This window comes from Lynx canadensis, chromosome A1, assembly GCF_007474595.2.
Source record: "Lynx canadensis isolate LIC74 chromosome A1, mLynCan4.pri.v2, whole genome shotgun sequence".
In the NCBI taxonomy this organism is placed as follows: domain Eukaryota; kingdom Metazoa; phylum Chordata; class Mammalia; order Carnivora; family Felidae; genus Lynx; species Lynx canadensis.
The window spans coordinates 4,632,940-4,658,319 of NC_044303.2; positions in this window are offsets into that span (position 1 = coordinate 4,632,940).

Consider the following 25,380-nt stretch of genomic DNA (forward strand, 5'->3'; position numbering starts at 1 on the left):
AGGGCTTCTAGGGGTAAAGATTCTTCTGGAGCATTATTAGATTTTATCAGCAACGCTTTCCGTGACCGAGATGCAACTGAAATCAGAAAAGTGGTTGACCCAGCCAGGTCGTATTTAATTTGGACCTCAGCAGCTAATTTAAATTTAAATTCAATTCACCAAAAGTGATTTGCATGAAATCCTTCATAGGAGAACATGGGTTCATAAAGGAAGTTGCCAGTGAAGGCCCACTCAATCTGTGCTTGATGGGACCTGTGACACAAGACAGGAGCCCTTTCTCCAGTCCCTGCCTATGTCTATGTGTAGAGGTGACCTAGGGAGGTCACATGGATGGTGAGAGTCGCATGGTCACTACTATCCGTGGTGCGCTTTATGTGCTGTAACCACAAAGGCGTACCCAAAACCTGGGGCGATCTTTGCAGTCTTTTTAATGTCCTAAAGCTTCCTGAAAGTGCTGGGTAGAATATTAGATCTGCTTAAAACTGTATGGATGCCCTTTTTGGGGGGTGGGATGGGGATTGAACGTATAAATTCCATCCGAGTCGTTAAATTAATCGAATTTGATTCTATCACCTCTTGTTGTACTCTCGAATAAAGGTTTTTTTAAAGTGATTGGCTGGGACGTAGGTAAGGAAGGTGGCACGTTGATGTTGCAGAATAAACATGTCAGTGGCAAGCGGTGGACATGCTGATGCAGAATTTAGCTGAGAAGGAGTTTCGTTTCCAGTGTGTTCTTTTTTAATATAGCAGGATTACTTAAGGTCACTAAGATTAGAAAGGCTGCAAGAAACAGACCGAGTAATCACTGAAAAGTGCTGAAAACAGCCCTACTGGGAGTAACTCCTACTCACTTAATAATCAGAAGTGACAAAACAGACATGCCAAAGAAGGGTATAACCTTTGTTATTTTTTCTCTACAAAAAGAATGAAATGGCACTTCTGGATGTTACAACTATAAACAAGGATGCAAATTCTCCATAATGGAATAGATATGCTTAAGTGTGGGCTCTTCTACGGGGAGATCTTGTCTCATTCCTCCTCTTAACCTTCCTCCCTTCCCCCTACACACAACACTCAAATCTCACCGGAGAACAGATGAACCCATTTCTCTGAGATGGTCACTACAGAGTGTCTCTGCAGAATATATGATCTCATATATAGAAAGCCCTAAAGACTCCACCAAAAGACTGTTAGAACTGATACACAGGGGCGCCTGGGTGGCGCAGTCGGTTAAGCGTCCGACTTCAGCCAGGTCACGATCTCGCGGTCCGGGAGTTCGAGCCCCGCATCGGGCTCTGGGCTGACAGCTCGGAGCCTGGAGCCTGCGTCCAATTCTGTGTCTCCCTCTCTCTCTGCCCCTCCCCTGTTCATGCTCTGTCTCTCTCTGTCCCAAAAATAAATAAACGTTGAAAAAAAAAAAAATTAAAAAAAAAAAAAAAAAAAAAGAACTGATACACAAATTCAGTAAAATAGCAGGGTACAAAATCAACATATATAAATTGTGTTTTTATATACTAACAACAAACTGTCTACAAATAAAGAAAATAATCCCCATTCACAATAGCATCGAAAACAATAAAACAGACAGGAATCCATTTAACCAAAGAGGTGAAAGACGTGTGGCCTGAAAACTGTAAAACATCGATAAAAGAAATTGAAGATGACACAAATGAATGGAAAGATACCCCATGTTTGTGGATCATTAGAATTAATATTGTTAAAACGTCCACAGTACCCAAGCCAATTCAATGCAATCCCTATCAAATTCTGACATATTTTACAGAAAGAGAAAAAACAATCCTAAAATTAGTGTGGAGCCACACACGGTGCATCCTGATTTCCAACAAATTTATGATAATCAAAACAGAATGGTACTGGCATAAAAACACACCAGTAGAACAGAATCAAGAGCCCAGAAATAAACCCATGCATATACAGTCAATGTTCGACAAGGGAGCCAAGAATACTCCATGGGGAAGAGGTAATCTTCGACAAATACTGTTGGGAACACTGGATATCCATGGGCAAAAAAGAATGAAACTGGACCCCTATCGTATCTCACTCACAGAAACTAAATTGTAATTGGTGAAAGACTCAACTGTAAGAGCTGAGCCATAAAATTCCTAGAAGAAAACAGAGGGAAAAAGCTCCTTGACATTGGTCTTCACGAGGATTTTCCAGATGGAACAGCTGTAGTGCAAGCAACAGAAGCGAAAATCCACAGGCGGTACTGGATCAAACTCAAAAGGCCTCTGCACAGTGTAAGGAATAGTCAACAAGACCGAGAGGCTGCCTGTGGGATGGGGAAAATATTTGCAAACCCTATATTTGATAAGGGGTTAATATCCAAATCATATAATAGAAAAAAACACAAATAATCTGATAACAAAATGAGCAAGGGGCAACAATAGACATTTTCCCAAAGATATATGCATGGCCAACAGTTTCATGAAAAGGGGCCCAACAGCCCTTTTGGAAACCACAAGGAGATACCATCTCACACCTATTTGGATGGCTATTACACAAAAAACATGAGAGATTACAAATGCTGGTGAGGATGTGGAGAAAACGAAACCCTTGTGCGCTGTAAATGACAGCGTGAACTGGTGTAGCCACCATGGAAAACAGTACGGACATCCTTCAAAAAATGAGAAATAGAACCACCGTATGACCTTCTAATGCCACTTGGGTATATCTCCGAAGGAAAAGAAGTCACTGTTTCAGAGAGAGATCTGCAGCCCCAGGTTCACAGCAGCATTATTTACAATAGCCAAGGCAGAGAAATAACCTGTGTCCATAAACAGATAAACAGATAAACGGACACAGAAACTGTGAGATTATTCATTTTTTTTTGATCGTGGCCATACTAACAGGTGTGAGGGGATACCTCACTGTGGTTTTGATTTGCACTTCCCTGATGATTAGTGATGTTGAACCAAAGAAAAAGAAGCCACAAAAAGAAGAAAAACCTGCCATTTGTGACAACATAGATGGGCCTTGAGGACATCACGTTAAGTGAAAGAAGTCAGACAGAGAAAGACAAATACTGTATGCTCTCACTTACAGGTGGATAAAAACAACTCATGGAAACAGAGAACAGACTGGTGGTTGCCAGTGGCAGGGAAGGGGGTGGGGGAATGGATAAACATGTCAGAGTACAAACTCCTAGTTATAAGCTGAATAAGGTCTCAAGATCGAAAGTACAGCATGGTGACCGTAGGCAATAATTCTGTATGGTATACTTGAAGATTACTATCACAGCAGATTTTAAAAGTTCTCAGCACACAAAAATGGTAACTATATGGTGAGGAATATGTCAACTAACCTTACTGCAGTAAGTGTTTTGCAATACATACCTATATCAAGCCACCACACTGTGCATCGTAAACTTGCACAAAATTGTATGTCAGTTATAGCTCAGTAAAGCTGGAGGTGGGGAGGAAATTTCTGTGCAGCAACGGAAACAATATATAGAGAGAAAAAGGGTTAATGTCCAGAATATATATGGGACTCCTACAACTCAACGCTAAAAACCAAATAGCCCAACTAAAATATGGGCAGAGGACTTGAATAGATCTTTCTCTAAAGAAGACCAACGAATGGCCAACAAACATACGAAAAGATGTTCAACATCACTAATCATCAGGGAAATGCAAAACAAAACCACAGTGAGATAGCACCTCACACCTGTTAGTATGGCCACTATAGAAAAAAATAATAATAAAACTCTGAAAATAACAAGTGCTAGGAAGTTGTGAAGAACCCGGAACCCTTGTACGCTCCCGGTGGGAATGCAAAATGGCACAGCCACCATGGAAAGCAGGGATTCCTCAACATATTCAAAATAGAATGGCCATATGATGTAGACTTCCCATTTCTGGGTATATATCCGAAGAGCCAAACAGGATCTCCACTCAAGTGTGCACTGTGGCATTATCCACAACAGCCAAGAGGCGGAAGCAGCCTGAATGCCCATCAACAGATGACCGGATCGATAAAATGTGTGCACACATGCAACGGAATACGGGTCAGCCGAAAAAAAAAAAAAAAAAAAAAAAAACTCAGGAAATCCTGTTTATGCTACAACATGGATATTATCTTGGGGACATTATACTAAATGGAATAAGTTAGTTGCAAAAAGACAAATAGAGTATGAGTCCACTTCACTGAGTTATCTAAAGTAGTCAGTTACAGAAACAAAATGGATGGAATGTGGTTACCAGGAGCTAAGGGTACAATGAAGGGAAATGAGGGTCGTTCAATGGATATAGTGTTTCAGTTTTACGAGACCAAAAAAGTCCGAGGGGCGCCCGGGGGGCTCAGTCAGTTAAGCGACCGACTTCGGCTCAGGTCACGATCTCGCGGTCCGTGAGTTCGAGCCCCGTGTCGGGCTCTGGGCTGACAGCTTGGAGCCTGGAGCCTGCTTCGGATTCTGCGTCTCCCTCTCTCTCTGCCCCTCTCCCAGGTGCACCCTGTCACTCTCTGGCTCTCAAAAATGAATAATTGTTAAAAAAAAAATTTTCTTAAAGCAAGACAAAAAAATTCTAGAGATCTGTTGCAAGGCACTGTGGATATAGCTAGCACTACTGTGCTGTGCACTTGAAAATGGTTAAGATGGTAAATTTCATATTGCATGTCAAATAGATTACCTGAACACATAGCAGTATTAAACAAGATTAAACAAATAAACAAAAACCCAAGTTTAGCAAACCCCGGGTTAGCATTAAAACATGAAAAAATCAAGTATAGCAATGGTCACAGTGCTCTCAAATTGAGAATAAACTACCTATCCAAGTGTACAGAATGTTCCAGGCACATCTGTATTAAGAAATGATATGTGTAAGGAAGACCCCAATTCCTTCCCTACGCTCTACTACTATCATACATATGTCTTCCCTTTGGCCGCCAGATGCCAGGGCTTTTTCCTCCACACTGACCAATTCTCCAACACCAGCGGGGTGTCTAATGATTCGATTCTATCCCGAAGACTATCTATCTGGAGTTAGCACAGACCCTACAGATTAAGGGCTCTGTGCTAAGACTGACTACCACAAGACTGCCCACCCCCACCCTGACTTCAGATGCCATGGCCAGGCCAGGCTGTCACCTGCACTTCTGACCAGCTGTGTAGAAATGGGAGGTTCCTACAGCTTCCTTCTCAGGTTTGATAATCTGCCAGAATGACTCACAGAACTCAGGAAAGGTTCATTTACGGCACAACCAGTTTGTTTATATAAAAAACAAAACAAAAAAGAACTCAGAAAGAGCCAAATGGAAGAGTGGGGAAGGAGCAGAGTTTCCAAGGCTTCTCTGGGTGTGCCACCCTCCAGCACCCCCACCAGCTTGGATGTTCTCCAACCCCCATGCTCTCAGAGATTTTTTTACGGAGGCTTTATTATTCAGGCATGGTTGATACAATCAACAGCCATTGGTGATGAGCTCAATCTCTATTCCTTCTCTCCTCCCAGTTGTAGGGCTGAAAGCTCCAACCGTCTCATCACAGGGTTGATTCCCCTGGCTACCAGCCTCTATCTCAAGGTGAGGTGGTTGAGGAGACCAGTCTCCAGTCATATCTCATTAGCATGCAAAAAAGACAGTTAACCTTTGGGAGATTTCAAGGGTTTTAGGAGCTGTGTAATGGGAAAGGAGGGTGGGTCGAGACTAAACACATATTTATCATGTCAGAGTATTAAATTCAAGAGCATTTTTGAAAATTATATTTGAGTGTGTGTGTGTGTGTGTGTGTGTGTGTGTGTGTGTGTGGAGAGAGAGAGGAGGGGAGAAAAGGGGAATAGGTGACAAAAGGAAAAAGCAGAGTGGAGTCAAGACTGGAAGGAAAGCAATGGTAAGCATCAATAAGCAAAATCGTGTTGGATATTAATCGTGGGTCTTAACATTTTTCAAGACTTTATAATAGGGAAGTAATTTGACAGCCAAAAAACCCAAGGCGTTTTAAATTAAGAATTACACCGGATTAAACCTTCAGGGAATAGAAGGAAGCACTGGGAGGGGAAGTCCCTGTCACTGTCGGGCACCGGCCCATGGGCACAGCAACTGCACAGTGTGGGCACAGGAGCTCAGGACCCCAACCTGAGGGAGAGGAGCCAAAGGGGCCAAGGCCACCGAAAGGACTGGAGGCGCCGAAAGTTACACTTAACCTGTCGCACAGTTTCACCTGGATCCCCATATGTATGTGAATTTCCCTTTAAGAGTATTCAGCAAGTTTTTACTGCACATGCCTTCTCATGATGGTCACATTTCCCATTAATGATGCTGTAATACTGTCGGTCACATAACTAGCCGTCTTCTCCTTCTCAACGCTGTAAAACCCAATGAAAATTGATGTCAAAAGAATGCATGAATGCATCACTGAAATTACTATCAAAACACTTGCTCAAAGAGGGAGGGAGGCTGGGACGAAAGCGTGTGGTAGACGTGAATCTTAACAACGAAGCTGGAAATTATGGGCAGCCCGGTAGGGAGGACCTCAGGTGAAAAGAAACTCTGCCCTAATCTTGATACAGGTTTTTTTTTTTTTTGAAGAGAAACAGAACTGGGGGACTAGAAAAATCAAAGATCTGGCCCCAACCTTGCTCCACATTAGTTCTGCGACTTTTGGCAAATAGTTTCGTCCCAGTTCTCAAAAGTGAGTATTAAGGAGGGTTGACTGGGATCAGTCATCTTAATGCGTCTTCAGCAGAACATTCTATCGTTACGAGACGGAGAAAGGTACAAAGTGACATGCTCCCTTGGAAACAGTCGGGAGAGAGGGTTGAGAACAAGGTCTCGGCGAGCACATTTCAAGACGCGTGAGCTATACAGAAGTAAATTAGTCTGAAAACTAAATGCACAAGCTGACAGCAGGAGAAAATGGAAAGTAATTTTTTTTTTCTCCTTTCTAGAGCTCCTTGGTACCTTGGAGCGAACATAGCGTAATCTTCTTAACTGTTGATGCAGTGGGGAATACGGGTGTCACTTAGTGAAGAGGTTCAGTCAGGAAATTTAAAGATCATAAATCATAAGGAATTATCTTGTCAGAGACATAGTGCTCCGATCAGACACTCCTAGCTTCCTTTTTTTAAAGAAAACTTTTAAATTCTAAAATAAAACAGTGATAGAGAAAAGCATTACAAAATATGGCTTTATGCAGTGTTGTAAGGTGAACACTTGTCATCAGCACCCAGCTCAACAAACAGAACTTTGCTGGCCTGCTGACCACACCAGAAACCCCTCACTGGGTCCTGTGCCCGTCACCCTCGGTTACCCTGATCTTTACAGGAATCATTTATTTGCATTTCTCTGTGACTTTTTCTTGCACGTGTCCACTCACAGACACGATACTTTCATCTTGACAGTTAAAAACTTTTTGAATCTGCAGGTTACTCCCCGCCCCATTCTTTTCTTCTAATTTATTTGTTAAAAAGCTTGAGTCAGTTGAGGGGCGCCTGGGTGGTTCAGTCGGTTAAGCACGTGACCTCGGGTCAGGCCATGATCTCGCGGTCCGTGGGTTCAAGCCCCGCGTGGGGCTCTGTGCTGACAGCTCAGAGTCTGGAGCCTGCTTCTGATTCTGTGTCCCCTCTCTCTCTGCCCCTCCCCTGCTCACGCTCTGTCTCTCTCTCTGTCTCTCAAAAATAATAAACGTTAAAAAAAAAAAACTTGGGTCATTTGACCTATAGAAATCCCCCGAATCTGGATTTTTCTGATTGCATATTCATGATGCTGGCAACATATTACTCTATACTTTTTTTTTTTTTAACTTAAAATGTTATTTAATGTAACGCAACTTAATTGAGTGTGGGAGACAAATGCACGGCAGGCCACATAACGTATATCCAAGAGGCAGCCTTTAAAATGCCACGCGGTAGAAAAGGTAAGGAAGGTGACAATACAGCATGCACACGGTTTAATCAAAAGGCTTTTATGACATTTCATTCTAAACCATATGTGACTCGTCATCTCTGGAGGATCTGGCAAAGATTTAGTTCTTTCCATCGCCAGTCATTTAAAGTAGACACGGGTTTGCTTAGAATGAAGCTGATTCTAAGAGCACACAAAAACTGAACACAAGGAGTAAGACTAAAGTCAGCAATCTAAAGTGATCAAAGAGTGAGCTACATAGCAGGTGCCCTGGACAGAAGACTGACTGTCCCAAGTGGTTACTAACAGAGATGAAAGTCGCCATCCTTGCAAAAGCAAGCCGTTTAGTGTCCAAACGGTAGGGTAGAGCCTATTTTCATTCCTTGGACTCTGCTGCGTAACAAAGAAAAACTAGCAGACTTAAATGTAGAATTTAGCAGACAGCCTGCAACCACTTAAAAACACTTGCCTAGGGGCACCTGGGTGGCTCCACTGGCTGGGCAACCGACTTGGAGTCACGATCTCACTGTTTGTGAGTTCAAGCCCCACATCGGGGTCCCTCGCTGTCAGCACACAGCCCACTTGGGATCCTGTCTCCCTATCTCTCTGCCCCTGCCCCCACTTGTGCGCTCTGTCTCTCTCTCTTTCTTTTTCTCTCAAAAATAAGTAAACATTTAAATAAATATACAGTAAAAAATAAAAAAGTAGTATTGCCTATAATAGTGTGAATATAGGGTCACAATATTTATTTGGGACAAACCTCTTATGTAAGTCATTTTAATAAACATTATTCATTCTTTTGAAATAGAAAGTATTTTAACTGAATAACTGGTTACAGGTAATTTCTGTTAAGACACTATATACATCATTTCTAGTATGTTAAAAAATTAATTTTTTAATGTTTTTTCTCCCAAGAGAGTGTGAGTGTGGGAGGGACGGGGGGGGGGTGCGGACAGAGGATCCGAAGCGGACCCCACACTACAAACACGCCTGATGTGGGGCTGCAACTCAGGACCTGCGAGAACATGACCCGAGCCCGAGTCCCACGCTCGACCGACTGCGCCACCGAGGCGCCCCTCTAGTATGTTGAAATTACTTTAACCTCCTGGTTTAATTGTTTTAAACTCCTGGTCTCTCAGGAGGCTGTGATGTCTGCTTCCCACTCTGACGCTAGCCGAGTTTGACGCTGAATGTCTACAGTGCTGTCTAACAAAACTTACAATGAAGGAAATGTTCACAGTGATCCACTGTCCACAACGGAAGCCAGGAGCACCTGTGGCTGTTGAACACTTGAAACGTGGCTAGTGTGACCGAGGAGCTAAAATTTTAATTTTACTTAATTAAAATTTAGATTTAAATAGCCACAGGTGGTTAGTAACTACCCTATTGGACTGCACAGGATACTGAAATTTCACTGGAATTTGTACAACGGTGATTGGCTTATCTTCATTTATTATACGAAGTGGTACAGTGTGATCTCTAGATCAAAGCAAGACAAATGCTTGTTTTTCTCCACTCTTCACTGACTTTTCAGGAAAATGAATTGGTTCCCCATTCTCCTCTATCGGTGACCATTTAGTTTTTTTTTAAGTATCACTGTGAGTTCATGGATTTAAATATGAGTTTCAACCAACTGCAATTAACATTCATTGTAAAATTCAAATTGTCCCATCTTTGTTCAGTGGGAACGTCCTCAAGCTGGCTCCAGAGTCCTTTTGACGTTGCCCTGGTAATCTGGGACAGCTTCAGGGCCACCCGAAATGAGAAGCTGTTCAGGGTCATCTTTTTACATTTCTTAACTCACACCTGGAGCAACCGTTCTTCCCAGAAGCTCCGATTTCTTTAAGAGGGAAAAGAGATTTCAAGACCTCAGTGTGGATCCTAAAGATACTCTGTAATGGGCTTGGCCATTATTTCTAGGCCACATCAGTGAACAGAATTAGGAACTGTTTTATCTTTAAAGATGAGGTATCGGGGCGTCTGGGTGGCTCAGTTGGTTAAGCGTCTGACTTCAGCTCAGGTCACGATCTCATGGTTCGTGGGTTCGAGCCCCGCGTCGGGCTCTGTGCTGACAGCTCGGAGCCTGGAGCCTGCTTCGGATTCTGTGTCTCCCTCTCTGCCCCTCCCCTGCTCATGCTCTGCCTCTCTCTGTCTCAAAAATAAATAAAACATTAAAAAAAAATTTTTTTTTAAAGATGAGGTATCTCATGAGTTTGTATGAGTACTTCCAATTCAAATTTAGGACCACATGGTTTTTGTTTTGTTTTTCAAACGAATACTCATAGTCTCATAGATTTATGGCCAGTTAATTTTCAACAACAATGACAAGTCTATCTAATCAGGAAAGAATAGTCTTTTCAACAGATGGTGCTGGGAAAACTGGATTAACCACATGCAAAGGAATGAAGTTGGATACCTATCTCATACTATCTACAAAAATTATCTCAAATCGTAGACCTAAACATACAAGCCTAAGCTATAAAACTCCTAGAAGAAAACGTAGGTGTAAATCTTTGCAACCTTGGATTAATTAGGCAATGGTTTCTTAGATATGGCACCTAAAGTACAATCAACAAAAGACAAACATAGATAAATTGGACTTCATCAAAATTAAAAACTCTTGTGCTTCAAATAACACATCAAGAAAGTAAAAACAGAGCCCATGGAATGGGAGAAAATACTTGCAAATTATATGTATTGGATAAGGGACTAGTAATCAGAATACACAAAGAAAATCTACAAATCAATCGTAAAAAGACAAATAACCCAGTTAAAAAATCGGCAAAGTTTTTGAATAGGTATTTGTCCAAAGAAGATATACAAATGGCCGATAAGCCTGTGAAAAGTCACTCAGTGGCATTACTCACTAGGGAACTGCAAATCAAGACCACAGCCAGATGTCACTTCACACCTGCTACCATGACTATAATCAAAATGATGACAGAGCAAGTGTCTGCAAGGATGCTAAGAAGTTGGAATCCTCATACATTGCCAGTAGGAATGGAAAAGGGTACAACTGACTTGGGAAACAGTTTTCCAGCTCCTCAAAAAGTTACACAGGGAGTTAACATACCATCCAGCAATTCCACTCCTAGGTATATACCCAATAGAACTGAAAATATATGCCTACCGAAAACTTGCAAACAAATGTTCATAGCATCATTACTAATAATTGCCCCAAAGGAGAAATAACCCAGATACCCACTAACAGATGCATGGATAAGCACAGTGCGATATACAATACAATAATATTATTTGGCCATAAAAAGGAATAAAGTGATATGGGTGAACCCTGAAAATATTATTCTAAGTGAAAGACGCTAGTCACAAAAGGCCACATGTTGTAGGAGTCCATCTATATAAAATGCCCAGGATATGGGGCGCCTGGGTGGCTCAGTCGGTTAAGCGTCCGACTTCAGCTCAGGTCACGATCTCACGGTCCGTGAGTTCGAGCCCTGCGTCGGGCTCTGGGCTGACGGCTCAGAGCCTGGAGCCTGCTTCCAGTTCTGTGTCTCCCTCTCTCTCTGCCCCTCCCCTGTTCATGCTCTGTCTCTCTCTGTCTCAAAAATAAATAAACGTTAAAAAAAAAAATTAAAAAAAAAATGCCCAGGATAGGCAAATCCAGAGAGACAAAACATATCAATGATTGCCAGGGCCTGGGCTGAGAAGGAGTGCAGAGTTACCGATGACAGGTTTGGGTTTCCATTTGGGGTGATGAAATGTCATGGGGTCAGACCTTGTGAATCTGCTAACACCACTGAATTGTACACTTAAAAAAGGATAGGATGGGGGCGCCTGGGTGGCGCAGTCGGTTAAGCGTCCGACTTCAGCCAGGTCACGATCTCGCGGTCCGGGAGTTCGAGCCCCGCGTCAGGCTCTGTGCTGACTGCTCAGAGCCTGGAGCCTGTTTCCGATTCTGTGTCTCCCTCTCTCTCTGCCCCTCCCCCGTTCATGCTCTGTCTCTCTCTGTCCCAAAATAAATAAACGTTGAAAAAAAAAAATTAAAAAAAAAAAAAAAAAAAAAAAAAAAAAGGATAGGATGGGAAGTAACCCAAACAGCTTCTCAGGCATAGTTATCACGTGATATTTCTTCTGGAATAAAGAGCTCTGGCTTGAGCCCTGATATCGAGGCTCTTGTCTCGAGAGCATGGTTGATAAAGAGGGTCTGGAGACATACAGTGTTGTGGGTCTGGTACCACCAGACAAGACCCATTTCAAAGATAGGAATGAGAACTTCGACACTGAACTGATCAAAAGCACTTCTCTAGGAAGGGAAGACTCATTTGGGAACGAGAACATATGGGAACATAACCGGGAATGTTAACCTTGGGAGCCAAATTTTTATGTAGAGAAAGGAGGATATGCTCCCAGTCCATTGTTTTGAGCTATGTATCCCCAGAGGAGAAGAGTTTGTGGATTCATCCAATACCCAGGATAATTTTGTTGATTATCTAAGGTGGGCTTAAAATTTTGTTTAATGATTAATTGTGATGAAATACACATAACGTTTACCATCTTAAACACGTTTAAGCACACAGTTCTCAGTTGTGATATGTACATTCACATTGTCGTGCAAGCAATCTCCAGAACTCCTTTCATCTTGCAAAAATGAAACTCACTAAGCAATAATTCCCCACTCCCCCTCACCCCAGGCCTTGGCAACCGCCATTCTACCTTCTGTCTCTAGGAGTTTGATTACTGTAGCTACTTTATACGTAAGTGGAATCACGCGGTATTTCTTCCTTTGTGACTGGCTTAGTTCTCGTTTCTTCCTATTGTAGCATGTGACAAGACTTCTTTCTCCTTTGGGCTGAAGAATATTCCGCTGTATGTTTGGTCCATTCATCCACTGACGGACACTTAGCTTGCTTCCATATTTTAGCTATGGTGAATAATGCGACTATTAACGTGAATGTATAGATACTTTTTCAAGACCCCGCTTTCAAATTCTTTTGGGTAAATACCCAGAAGTAGAATTGCTGGATCATACGGTAATCCTGTTTTTAATTTTTTGAGGAACCTCCATACTGTTTTCCATAGCAACCGCGCCATTTTACTTTCCCACCGGCAGTGCACAAGGGCTCCGATTTCTCCACATCTTCGCTGACCCTTGTCATTTTCCATTTTTTGGTAATTCGAACGTATATGGGGTGGTAAGGTGGCTGCATGATGAGTTTGAAAAGGCTTTCCCAAATGCGAGCCTTACTTACTTCTTCTGGATATTCGAAGCATACTGAAAGAGCAGGGACCGTAGTAGCAAACATCTGTGCGCCCTCCTTGTAACTTTGTCACATCACATGACTTTGCCGTATCCTATTCTACCCTTCCCCACCCCCACCCCCATCCCCGTTTTGAGATATCGCGTGCTGGGAGAGTTTTCAAGTTACCCAGTTCTCTCCAAAAATGTTCATGTGCTTTTCACGACTATTTGAGCAAGCAGAACTACGCAGGCAGAATCATTAAATGTACCCAAACCTGCATTTTCTGTGCTAACTTCAGGTTCCCACTACTAGACGCCATGCACTCGCAAAGTCCTCATGATCACGCTACCTAGAAATACACAGACGTTTCTATGACTGAAGTCACAGAACACAATAGATACAATGCAATAGTGTTTGTGTTATTCTCCGAAATCCTATGTCCTAGGTCTGTTCCAGAATGTTCCTGGAACCTAGGAGTCCGGCCTACGCTGACATCCACCATTCGATCGGCACCTCCGAAGAGTGAACCTGTACCACTAGAGAAACATCCGGGATGCAGAGAGGCCATCTGAGTGCGACTGGGGCCATATGTCTCCCCTAAGGCCTGCGTATACACCTCAAGAGTGGGGCCCCCAAATGCTGGGAATGCCAGACAGACACGCACACTCCAGAGGACAGCATCCCTGGGCCCAGGAGAGCGTGGTGTGGAACAGGTCTAATACCTCCAGAGGATGCCAGATTCTCTCAGGGACCCCAGGTGTATGAGTGAGCGATTGGCTAAGAGAAGAAAACAACACAGCTCCTCATATTTCATCTTTCAAGAAAATAGCTACAACTACTTATTTTTTATATTTCTATTAAAATCTCGGGGCGCCTCGGTTAAGCGTCCGACTTCGGCTCAGGTCACGATCTCGCAGTCCATGAGTTCGAGCCCTGCGTCGGGCTCTGTGCTGACTGCTCAGAGCCTGGAGCCTGTTTTAGATTCTGTGTCTCCCTCTCTCTGACCCTCCCCCATTCATGCTCTGTCTCTCTCTGTCTCAAAAATAAACATTAAAAAAAAATTTAAAATCTCAATGCAGACAAGAAATCTTCCCAATTTTTTTTTTTTTTTTTTTTTGGCATTTTACTTAAAGCCAATGTTTCTTCAGCCTTCACTGATTGACAAAAAATGCTTTTGCGATATCAATGATTATGCATTCTGGTCCGTTTCTTACAACCTTTAGAAACATTTACTGAGAAGCCATATGCTTGAATTCAGAGTTGTTAATAATATCTTTAAGTTTTACATCTAGAACTATAAAATGCCAAAGTGCACCTGAGGGTATCACGGATGTGAGTGTGTCTGGGGGTGGGGAATGGAAGACTGTAAGGGGTAGAGGGGAGAACTACTTGTGTCAAAAATCCCCCTCAAAAAAAAAGTAAGCACACATTTTTATTAAGGTCCCAATAAATTCATATTGTCAAGTACATCTTTCTTTGTCACACATATAAATCAACATTATACAAGCTTCACTGGTTGCCACTTAAACTCACTCGAACCGTGATTCTCAAGTCAGATTTGTCCTGAGAGGTTCACGCGTTGTGATTCACGGGGGCCTGAGTGTGCCTCACAGGCCTGTTCTCAGATGGCTGTTAGGTGTATGAAGTAGGTTCTCTTTACTCCACTGCAATTTTCCCCAGTGCGAAATTTGGTAGGAACTGCAAAGCTACCCTTGAATATAGGAGTTAAATTTCTCTATGAAAGTTTGCCCGAAGGTTGGCCCTAGATCCTAGAGTCACCTAGGGTGGGAAGTGTGCTTGAAAAGGACAGGTAGCTGGATCCCATTGCACATTCAGCGATCAGAAGCTGGGCGGTTGGAGCCCAGGAATGTCTCTTTCGATCCTATGCCGGTGGATGTTTGCGATCGAGTGGCCTGTGCTCTACTCTTCACTCAACATGGCTGCCATGAGGGGAAAGATGTCGCAGTTTAGATGCAGCGACTCAGCTCAGCTCCTACGTGGGTAATTGAGAGACGCGGGGACCTGTACTTAGTCACTTGTCCTTTTAATATTAGCATAGACAGAAATGTTCCCAGCTCTAGTTCTAGGTGATTCTAGAACTGCCCTTAACTTTTGCCACGCGGCAAGCACAGCATGAATAGCAAGGTTGGTTTTTTTGAGTTTGAGAAGACAAATGAACACGAAGAAAGTGCGAAAAAATTATGGAGAGGTGAACATCTTTACAGAGAAGACCAACCAAGTTAGGAAGATAGTTTAGAAGAGCCTAAGTGAGAGCTGCATAAAGAAAAAAATCCAGGTTATGATAGTTAAGAAAGGAGAGACGTACTTAGTATTTAGTTTGTGCTAGAAGCTGGCTTTATTTTATTTTATTTTTATTTTTAAAGTTTATATATTTATTTTGAGACAGAGAGAGAGAGAGAGAGAGAGAGAGAAGGGGAGAGAGAATCCCAAGCAGGTTCTGCACTGTCAGTGCCTGATGTGGGGCTCAAACTCACAAGCCGGGAGATCATGACCTGAGCCAAAAATCAAGATGCTTACCCGACTGAGCCACCTAGTCTCCCTAAGCTAGTTTTATTTTTAACTCTTGGGTTAACTGGAATATTAAAGTGCTTATAAGCAGAAAATAGGACTTCTTTGTGGTTCTCAAACTTTAGACTGTATAAAATTCCGACTTAACATTCAAATCCCGAGTCCTAGAGTTCCCTAAAGTTTACGAGGGCAGGAAAAGACCCAGGAAGCTGTGTTTTTAACAAGCATCCTGACTGATTCATACAGTTCTGTGAGAAAGTGTTCGGAGTATGATTAGCACAGCCTGGCTTTTTCCTTATGTATTTGTCCTTCATTTTAATGTTAGAATCTTGATTCTCTGCTCTGAAAGCAGCCAGGCTTTTCTTAAAATTGTAACGTTACAAAACAGTCAAAGTGCTTAAAACAAACCTGCTTAGCAGTTTTCTCAAAGCCAAAGATTTCACTTCTTCTGTGTGGTTCTGTCTTTTCCCACAACCGCTCCGTTTAGCAGCAAAGAGACAAGTCAGTGAGACGTCAGAGGAGCGTCTGGGCCACACCTTCTCGCTGTTCTTTGGGATATATCTGAAATGTGCCTGAGCTTTGCATTTTTGTCGGAGCCACTCAGTAGACTGTTGTATCCTAGGGTCCGTCTCAACTTTCAGGTGGTCATTTACCTCCAGAAAATCTGGATCACCAACTACAGGGTCTCTTCTAAAAGCTGGCAAATTGCTGAAGAGTATTGGCATTCCTAACGGCACAGAACAGTGAGACGTTGGTGAGTGGAAAGTGAATTTCCTCATTTCCTGACTTTTTATTCAATTCAGGAAGAGTGACCAGCTTGAGTGACCCCAAAGATGGTTATTTTCACCCTTTATATAATAGATTTGAAAAAAATCAGGCTCAGTCACAAAGAGAAACAGCAGATTCCATTGGTGTTTCTCAGTGAGGCTGACCTTTTAACCCCATGAAATAGAGGGGGTTTTTTGGTTGGTTTTGGGTTTTTAGGATCTGGTGGGAAGATGGATGGATTGTTTATTGCTTTGGAGAGTAATGCAAGTAAAATGTGACCTTGCTAAAAAAATGTGATCTCTTACTGTTTTAGCAGGATGCTCTAGAAAAAGAAGATAAATTACCTGAATCTGCTATTGTGCTCTCAGAGTCTATCTGAAAGGAAATGGTCATCTTTATTGTTAGCGAGCCGATACCACACGTTCCAAATTCAACTTAATGTCAGCACTCCAAGCTTACTCAAGCAGTCTTTTCGTTCTTTTTTTAATTTTATTTTTTTTTAATATTTATTAATTTTTGAAAGAGAGACAGAGCGTGAGCAGGGGAGGGGCAGAGAGAGAGGGAGACACAGAATCGGAAGCAGGCTCCAGGCTCTGAGCTGTCAGCACAGAGCCCGATGTGGGGCTTGAACCCACAAACCGGGAGATCATGACCTGAGCCGAAGTCAGATGCTCAACCGACTGAGCCACCCGGGCGCCCCTGAAGCAATCATTTTGTTCTTACTAGCTTTTTCAGTAAGCCCACATAGGAGAGTCTACGGAGTATAAAAACTCCACATAAAAACACCTCAATATGGTTACTAAAAATGGCTGCTTCTTTATAAACTACAACTAAAACATGTAGACCCATTAGGCTTCCAAACATGTGGCATTTCGAAGGGGAATAACTAGTATATTAATAGAACAATATGTATTCAAGAGTCAGAGGTCAACAGAGAACATTCTCTGGTGTAGAGTTTTTCTACATTTTGCTCTATTAGCCTATTTCTAACAGATTCTATGGTTGGGCTCTGTAATTAATTATCTTTGAATAATCTTATACTTAAATTATTCTTGGGGATGCCTGGGTGGCTCAGTCGGTTAGGCGTCCAACTCTTGGTTTTGGCTCAGGTCATGATCTCATGGTGCGTAGGTTCAAGCCCCACGTTGGGCTCTGCACTAGCTGTGTTGAGCCTTCTGGGGGTTCTCCGTCTCTTCCTCTCTCTCTCTGCCCCTTCCCCACTTGCGTGCTCTCTCTCTCTCAAAAATAAATAAACATTTTTTTAAAAATAAAAATAAAAAATAAATTACTCTCATAAATTCTATCACTCTTAATAGCTTCCCATTGTACTTCATTATCACGACTGTTTTCAAAACTCTGCCTCTTACTGACACCTATTTGGAAATGTAAACCATTATCTTTTCTTATTATTCAGGTAATATCAATTATAACCGTTTAGTGACTATACGCAGCAGCAAGGAAGTAATAAAAGCCTACTGGGGGTGTGAAAAATAAGTGCAATAAATATCTAATGCTTTTGTCTTTAATGCTATCGTTTCATTTTGTTTTGAATGCTATTATTTATTTATTTAAGTAAGCTCTACACCCAACGTGGGGCTTTTGAACTCATGACCCTGGGATCAAGAGTCACCTGCTCTACCAACTGAGCCAGGCAGGCACCCAAGTATCTAATGCTTTTAACTGACCCCAGAAGCACTAAGCATCCCCTTCCTAAAATTGCTGTCCTCAGACAACTGTCAGGATGCCTGAAAATATCATATGGCTATGATTCCTTCTGGGAGTGAAGGTACAATCTCTAAAAAGCCCTTAAAAAGGTCAGTATTGGATGGGGCTCCTCGGTGGCTCAGTCGGTTGAGCGTCCGACTTCGGCTCAGGTCATGATTTTGCAGTCCGTGAGTTCAAGCCCCGCATCGGGCTCTGTGCTGACAGCTCAGGGTCTGGAGCCTGCTTCAGACTCTGTGTCTCCCTCTCTCTCTGTCCCTCCCCTGCTCCCACTCTGTCCTTCTCTCTCAAAAATAAATAAACATTAAACAAAAAAAAAATTAAAAAAAAAAAAGGGGCGCCTCGGTGGCGCAGTCGGTTAAGCGTCCGACTTCAGCCAGGTCACGATCTCGCGGTCCGTGAGCTCGAGCCCCGCATCAGGCTCTGGGCTGATGGCTCAGAGCCTGGAGCCTGTTTCCGATTCTGTGTCTCCCTCTCTCTCTGCCCCTCCCCCGTTCATGCTCTGTCTCTCTCTGTCCCAAAAATAAATAAACATTGAAAAAAAAAATTAAAAAAAAAATAAATAAACATTAAAAAAAAAAGAAGACGGGGCGCCTGGGTGGCGCAGTCGGTTAAGCGTCCGACTTCAGCCAGGTCACGATCTCGCGGTCCGTGAGTTCGAGCCCTGCGTCGGGCTCTGGGCTGATGGCTCAGAGCCTGGAGCCTGCTTCCAGTTCTGTGTCTCCCTCTCTCTCTGCCCCTCCCCCGTTCATGCTCTGTCTCTCTCTGTCCCAAAAATAAATAAACTTTGAAAAAAAAAATTAAAAAAAAAAAAAAAAAGAAGAGATTGAAAAGAGTAAGGGGGGGGGGCGCCTGGGTGGCTCAGTCGGTTAAGCCTCTGACTTCAGCTCAAGTCATGATCTCACTGTTTGTGGGTTTGAGCCCCATGTTGGGCTCTGTGGTGACAGCTCGGAGCCTGGAATCTGCTTTGGATTCTGTGTCTCCCTCTCTCTCTGCCCCTCCCCTGCTTGTGCTTGCTCATTTGCTCTCTCTCTCAAAAATAAAGAATAAAAGAAATGAAAGAAAGAAAGAAAGAAAGAAAGAAAGAAAGAAAGAAAGAAAGAAAGAAAGTCAGTCAGTTTTGGAGAAGCACTTCCATAATGGTGGAGTAAGGCCTTCCAAAAACCTCCACAAAGAAAATGAGAAATTGGCAAAATTTGTGAAAAACAAGTTTTTCAGAACTCTATAAACTAATCAAAGCATTGCAATGGTTCGTGCAGTATTTCCTCAAGGACTATGACTGAGTCTCAGTAAGAACAGTGAGCTCTGTGACATTTCAACTTGCTCTGTCCCTATTCACTGCTCTTCCCAGCGCCACAGTAGCCTTGGAAAACAACAGCTTTATACATTGATACATGTGAAAAACAGCAACCTAGCAGCCATGAGAAGGGGCAGAACGAGTCTGAAGCCCCCCTGAAGCCACCCTCAAGACAACTGTCATTTTTAAGGCTGTCTGGAATCTCTCTGAAAACCTGCATTCTCAAGATCTGTCTCTATTCGACCTGATTCAGAGTAAGTTCTGTGCAAAGAGCTGTATCCCTAGGGCATCTGTAAAGACAGTCAGGGGCAACTGTTTGCCATTACAGCTGCGTGTGGTAGTGATACCAGTTAAGACTAACAAGATGCTGAACAAAAAACGTAAAAGGAGATGCTGGGGAATGAGATGTCTTCGGGGGCCTTTGTAAAGCTGTGACCTATTACTGAGAACCCAGAAGGCCACATGCACGTGCAGGGTGGTGGGTACGTCTAGGCAAGAGCCTAGAGGGCTTAATCGCTCACCTCTGGCTGACACTGAGGCGACATACGAGCAGGGAGAGAAAGCGAAGGCAGAGATGGAAACGGAATATGGCAGGTGTGGCTCAACACACACAGAGGCCCTTACGAAAGCCTGGGGGACTTATTATTTCACTGCGTTTGAGGACATATCTCTCCAACCATTTGGCAACCGCTAGCTAACTGAGCAGAGACTTCTGTAGGTGCAAGTGACAAAGAACGCATAGTTTGTGGAATTAATTCGGGAAAGTCACTAAACAAGCACACAGCAAGAACAGCAACAATAACGAATCCCAAGGAGAAGAAAATCTGGATACTTCGTATTTATTTATGTATTTATTTTTCTGGATACTTGATATTTAAAACATCTAGCTTCCATAAAAAAATTTGTGAGACAATTATATATATATGTTATTATTATTATTATTATTATTATTCCATGCACCGGAAAAAAGTAACTAATATAGAACCATCCTAAAGGAAGTCCAGATGTTGGATTTACTAAACAAGGACCTTAAATCATCTTTTAAAAATATGTTCAAATCACTAAAGGAAACCATACCTAAAGAATTAAAACAAAGTGGGGTGCCTGGGTGGCTCAGGTCATTAAATGTCTGACTCTTGACTTTAGCTCAGGTCGTGATATCACACTTGTGAGACTAAGCCCCACGTCAGGCTCAGGACGGGCACAGAGTGCAGAGCCTGCTTGAGATTCTCTCTCTCTCTCTCTCTGCCCTTCCCCCACTCATGTTCTCTCTCTCCCTCTCCCTCAAATAAATAAACTTAAGAATGTTTAAAAGAAAGCAAGAAAATGATGTCTCATCAGGTACAGAATATCAATAATGAGACAGAAACTATTAAAAAGAACCAAATATAAATTTGGGTTGAAAAGTATATACTGAAATGAAAAATTCACTAGAGGGGCTCCATAGCAGATTTGAACTGGCAGAAGAAAGAGGGAATTTGGATACCGGTCAATCAATTGGGATTATCCAGCCTGGTGAACAGAAAGAGAACAGCATGAAGAGAAATAAACAAAGCTTTAGAAACCTGTGTGACACCATTAGGGGTAGCAACATACACATCATGGTAGTCCCAGAAGGAAGGCAGAGTCAGTGAAAGGGCCAGGAAGAATATTTGAAGAAATAATGACCAAAAACTTCCCAAACTTTTGAAAACACTATTTTACATATACATGCTCAATGAACTCTCAGTAGGATAAACTCAAAGATATCTATATCTATGTATATGTATATGTATATGTATCTCTATCTCTATCTCTATCTCTATCTTATCTCTATCTCTGTATCTCGACAAATCAGTGGATGACATATTCAGACTGTTGAAAGAAAAAGATTACCAATCAAGAACTTTACAGCCACTGCCACTGTCTTTGAAAACAAAAACAAAAACAAAAAACAAAGACAAACTGAAGATAATCACAGATAAACAAACAAAAAAAAATGAAAGAACTCATCGCTAGCATACCTACCCTACCAGAAAAACTAAACACAGTCACTCATATTAAACTGAGAGGAAAGTAGACAGTAACTTAGTTCCATCAGAGAAATAAAGAGCCCTGGTAAAAGATAACTATGGAGGTAAATGTGAAAGGTACTATGAATATATTTTTGCTCGTAACTATTTTATTTTGCTATCTGATTTAAAAGACAACTGCATAAAGCAAGAATTATAAAACTGTGTTGATGAGTTCAGAATGTCTGAAGATGTAAGTTGTATGACATTAATAGAAGGAGGGAGGTGAACAGAGCTAAAATGGAGCAAAGTTTTTGTATACTATTATAATTAAGGTCGTATTAATTCAAGTCAGATAGTGTTAAGATGTTAATTATAATTACTAGGGAAAATACTATGAAAATAACTTTTTTTTTTTTCAACGTTTATTTTTTTTTATTTTTTTTGGGACAGAGAGAGACAGAGCATGAACGGGGGAGGAGCAGAGAGAGAGGGAGACACAGCATCGGAAACAGGCTCCAGGCTCCGAGCCATCAGCCCAGAGCCCGACGCGGGGCTCGAACTCACGGACCGCGAGATCGTGACCTGGCTGAAGTCGGACGCTTAACCGACTGCGCCACCCAGGCGCCCCCAGGCGCCCCGAAAATAACTTTTTTAAAAGTACAGTAAAATAGGGGCGCCTGGGTGGCGCAGTCGGTTAAGCGTCCGACTTCAGCCAGGTCACGATCTCGCGGTCCGTGAGTTCGAGCCCCGCGTCGGGCTCTGGGCTGATGGCTCGGAGCCTGGAGCCTGTTTCCGATGCTGTGTCTCCCTCTCTCTCTGCCCCTCCCCCGTTCATGCTCTGTCTCTCTCTGTCCCAAAAATAAATAAACGTTGAAAAAAAAAAAATTAAAAAAAAAAAAAAGTACAGTAAAATAAATAACAAGGGAATTTAAGTGGTATTAGAGAATATCTATTTGACACACACACAAAAGGTAGTAATGAAGAAACAGAAGAATAAATAAGACATAAGACACATAGAAAAGAAATATCAAAGTGGCAGATGTAAATCCTACCTAAGTAGTGATTACATTAACTATAAATGCACTTCAATCAAAAGGTAGAGATTGGCAATATGGATTTCCAAAAAAGAAAACACATGACTCAACTACCATGAAAACACATGATGCATAATGCCATCTCCAAGAGACACGTTTTAGATCCAAAGATCCAAAATAAATTGAAAATTGAAGGACGGAAAGAGATACCCTATGCAAAGAGTATCCAAAAGAGAGCTGGAGGAGGTAAAGGAATATTAGATGAGATAATCTTGAAGATAAAAATTGTTACTAGAGATTAAAAATTGTAAAGGGTCGCACCATCAGAAAACGTAATAATTATAAATATATGCACCTAATGATAAACTCTTAAATTACATGAAGGGAAAACTCAGAGAAGTGAAGGGAGAAGTAGACAATTAAACTCTAACAGTTGGAAACTTCATTATCCTGTTATCAATAATGGATAGAATAACGAGACAGAAGATCCACAAGGAAATAGAAGATTTATTTATTTTTTTTTTTAATTTTTTTTCAACGTTTATTTATTTTTGGGACAGAGAGAGACAGAGCATGAACGGGGGAGGGGCAGAGAGAGAGGGAGACACAGAATCGGAAACAGGCTCCAGGCTCCGAGCCATCAGCCCAGAGCCTGACGCGGGGCTCGAACTCCTGGACCGCGAGATCGTGACCTGGCTGAAGTCGGACGCCTAACCGACTGCGCCACCCAGGCGCCCCGGAAATAGAAGATTTAAACGACGTTATAAGCCAATTAGACCTAACAGACACCCATAAAACACTCAACAGTTGCAGGATGTACATTTTCTCAATGTCCATGAAATATTCTTCAGGATAGACCATATGCCAGGCCACAAAACAATCAAAAAGTTAAAAAGGAGTACAATCATACAAAATGACTGACTACAGTGAAATGAAATTAGAAATCAGTAACAAAAAAAAAAAATTGGGGAAATTTACAAAGATGTGGAAATTTTAATAATACATTCCTGAATAACCAATGATCAAAGAAGAAACCACAAGAAAAAAAAGAAAGCACTTTGAGATAAACCAAATGAAGACAAAAAAGATTAAAAAGACTAAAAACGATGCAAGTCCATATAGGGATATAGAAATACATACAACTGGGTGGGGATCTGACTGATGTCATAAGAATTAGAGTGGCCAGGTTTAGGAAAAAAAATAAAGGATATCAAGTTAAATTTGAGATAAAAAACAAATACTTTTGGGGGCCCCAGGTGGTTCAGTTGGTTAAGCGTCCAACTCTTGATTTCGGCTCAGGTCACGATCTCATGGTAGTGAGAGCCCTGTGTCGAACTCTGTCCTGGGCACTGGGTGTGGAGCCTGCTTGACATTCACTCGCTCTCCGTCTTCCCAACTTGAGCTCTGTTGCTCTCCACACACACACACACACACACACACACACACACACACACACTTTTTAAAGTATTAAGCAGGTCTCAAATATTGCATCTGCCCTAATTACGCTAAAAATTATTTGGATCTCTGATGATTTGTGGTTATTCATGAAAGGTACATTCATGTGATACAAATTAGACAAGACTAAAATTATCACCTTAGCCATAAGGGCTTTTATAATGATGGTTATTTTGTGGGAAGCCCACCAGACTTTGAACCTGGAGACCTGTCTTTGAGTCTGAACTCTTTGACTTACTAAACATATGACAATAAGAAACTCCTTTGCCTCTCTAGCCCTTCATGTCCATAACAATGAAAATGGAAATACCTCCACGCTTTTCTTATCACACCAAGCTGCTGTGAGAATCAAGTCTACGTAAAATATGCGGACATCCTATGCAAATGTGAAAACCATCTAAGCAAATAGGAATGATTGTTTCTACCCATTTAATGAGCGGTTACTGTGAAAACAGCAAATGGTTTTGGGGAAGTCAGTGTCATTTAATAGATATTGAGCCAGGATATCCAAAAGTAACAAGAAATATAAAGTGAGAGAAACATGATAGGTGTTAGAACCCCCTTAGATGTGTACTTTAGTTATCTTTCCTTGTGAGGTGTTTACAAGTTAGTTAAAAGGTTGTGCCCCCTTTTGGGATGAGCACTGGGTGTTGTATGGAAACCAATTTGACAATAAATTTCATATACTGAAAAAAATAAAAATAAAAATAAAAAAAAATAAAAGGTTGTGCCCCTTTGGGGCGCCTGGGTGGCTCAGTCGGTTAAGCGTCCGACTTCAGCTCAGGTCATGATCTCGTGGTTCATGAGTTCAAGCCCTGAGTCAGGCTCTGTGCTGACAGCTCAGAGCCTGGAACCTGCTGTGGATTCTGTGTCTCCTTCTCTCTCTGCCCCTCCCCGACTCTCACTCTGTCTCTCTTTCTCTCTCTCTCCCAAAAATAAATAAACATTAAAAAAAACAAAAAGGTGGTGTCCCTTTGACTCATGGACTCATGGTCGGCCTCACCCATAAAAAGGATCAGCTGTCTTGAGACGGCTTCCAAAATGCTCCGTATTTCCCACTCTCATCAGTATTTGTTTAGGTTTCTATTTGCCAAAAACCCAGCAAGTGGTCCATGACCACATCTTGTCTTAGGATATGTACTCTTCATCCTTTTTCACTCATCTTTGTAGACATCGAGGAACTCACAACAACTGCTACTATTTTGCCTGTGAGTGAAACAAAAGACATCGAGGAACTCACGACAACTGCTAGTATTTTGCCTGTTGCCACCGTCCTCATATGCTCCTTGGCCGGCACAGCGAGAACCCCGGGGAGAACTGCAGAGAGACGGGGGCAGGGGGGCGGGGGGACCCGGAAACACAGCACTAAGTGAGAAGCAGACCACACAGGCCATTCCGTCTCTAGAACAGATCATCCGGAAGTAAGAGATGTAAAGCTTTGATTTTTCGTTCCATTTTGGAAAGGAAAAAATTGATACTAAAAAAGAAGATGTATTATATTATTTTAGAAATACAACTTAGTG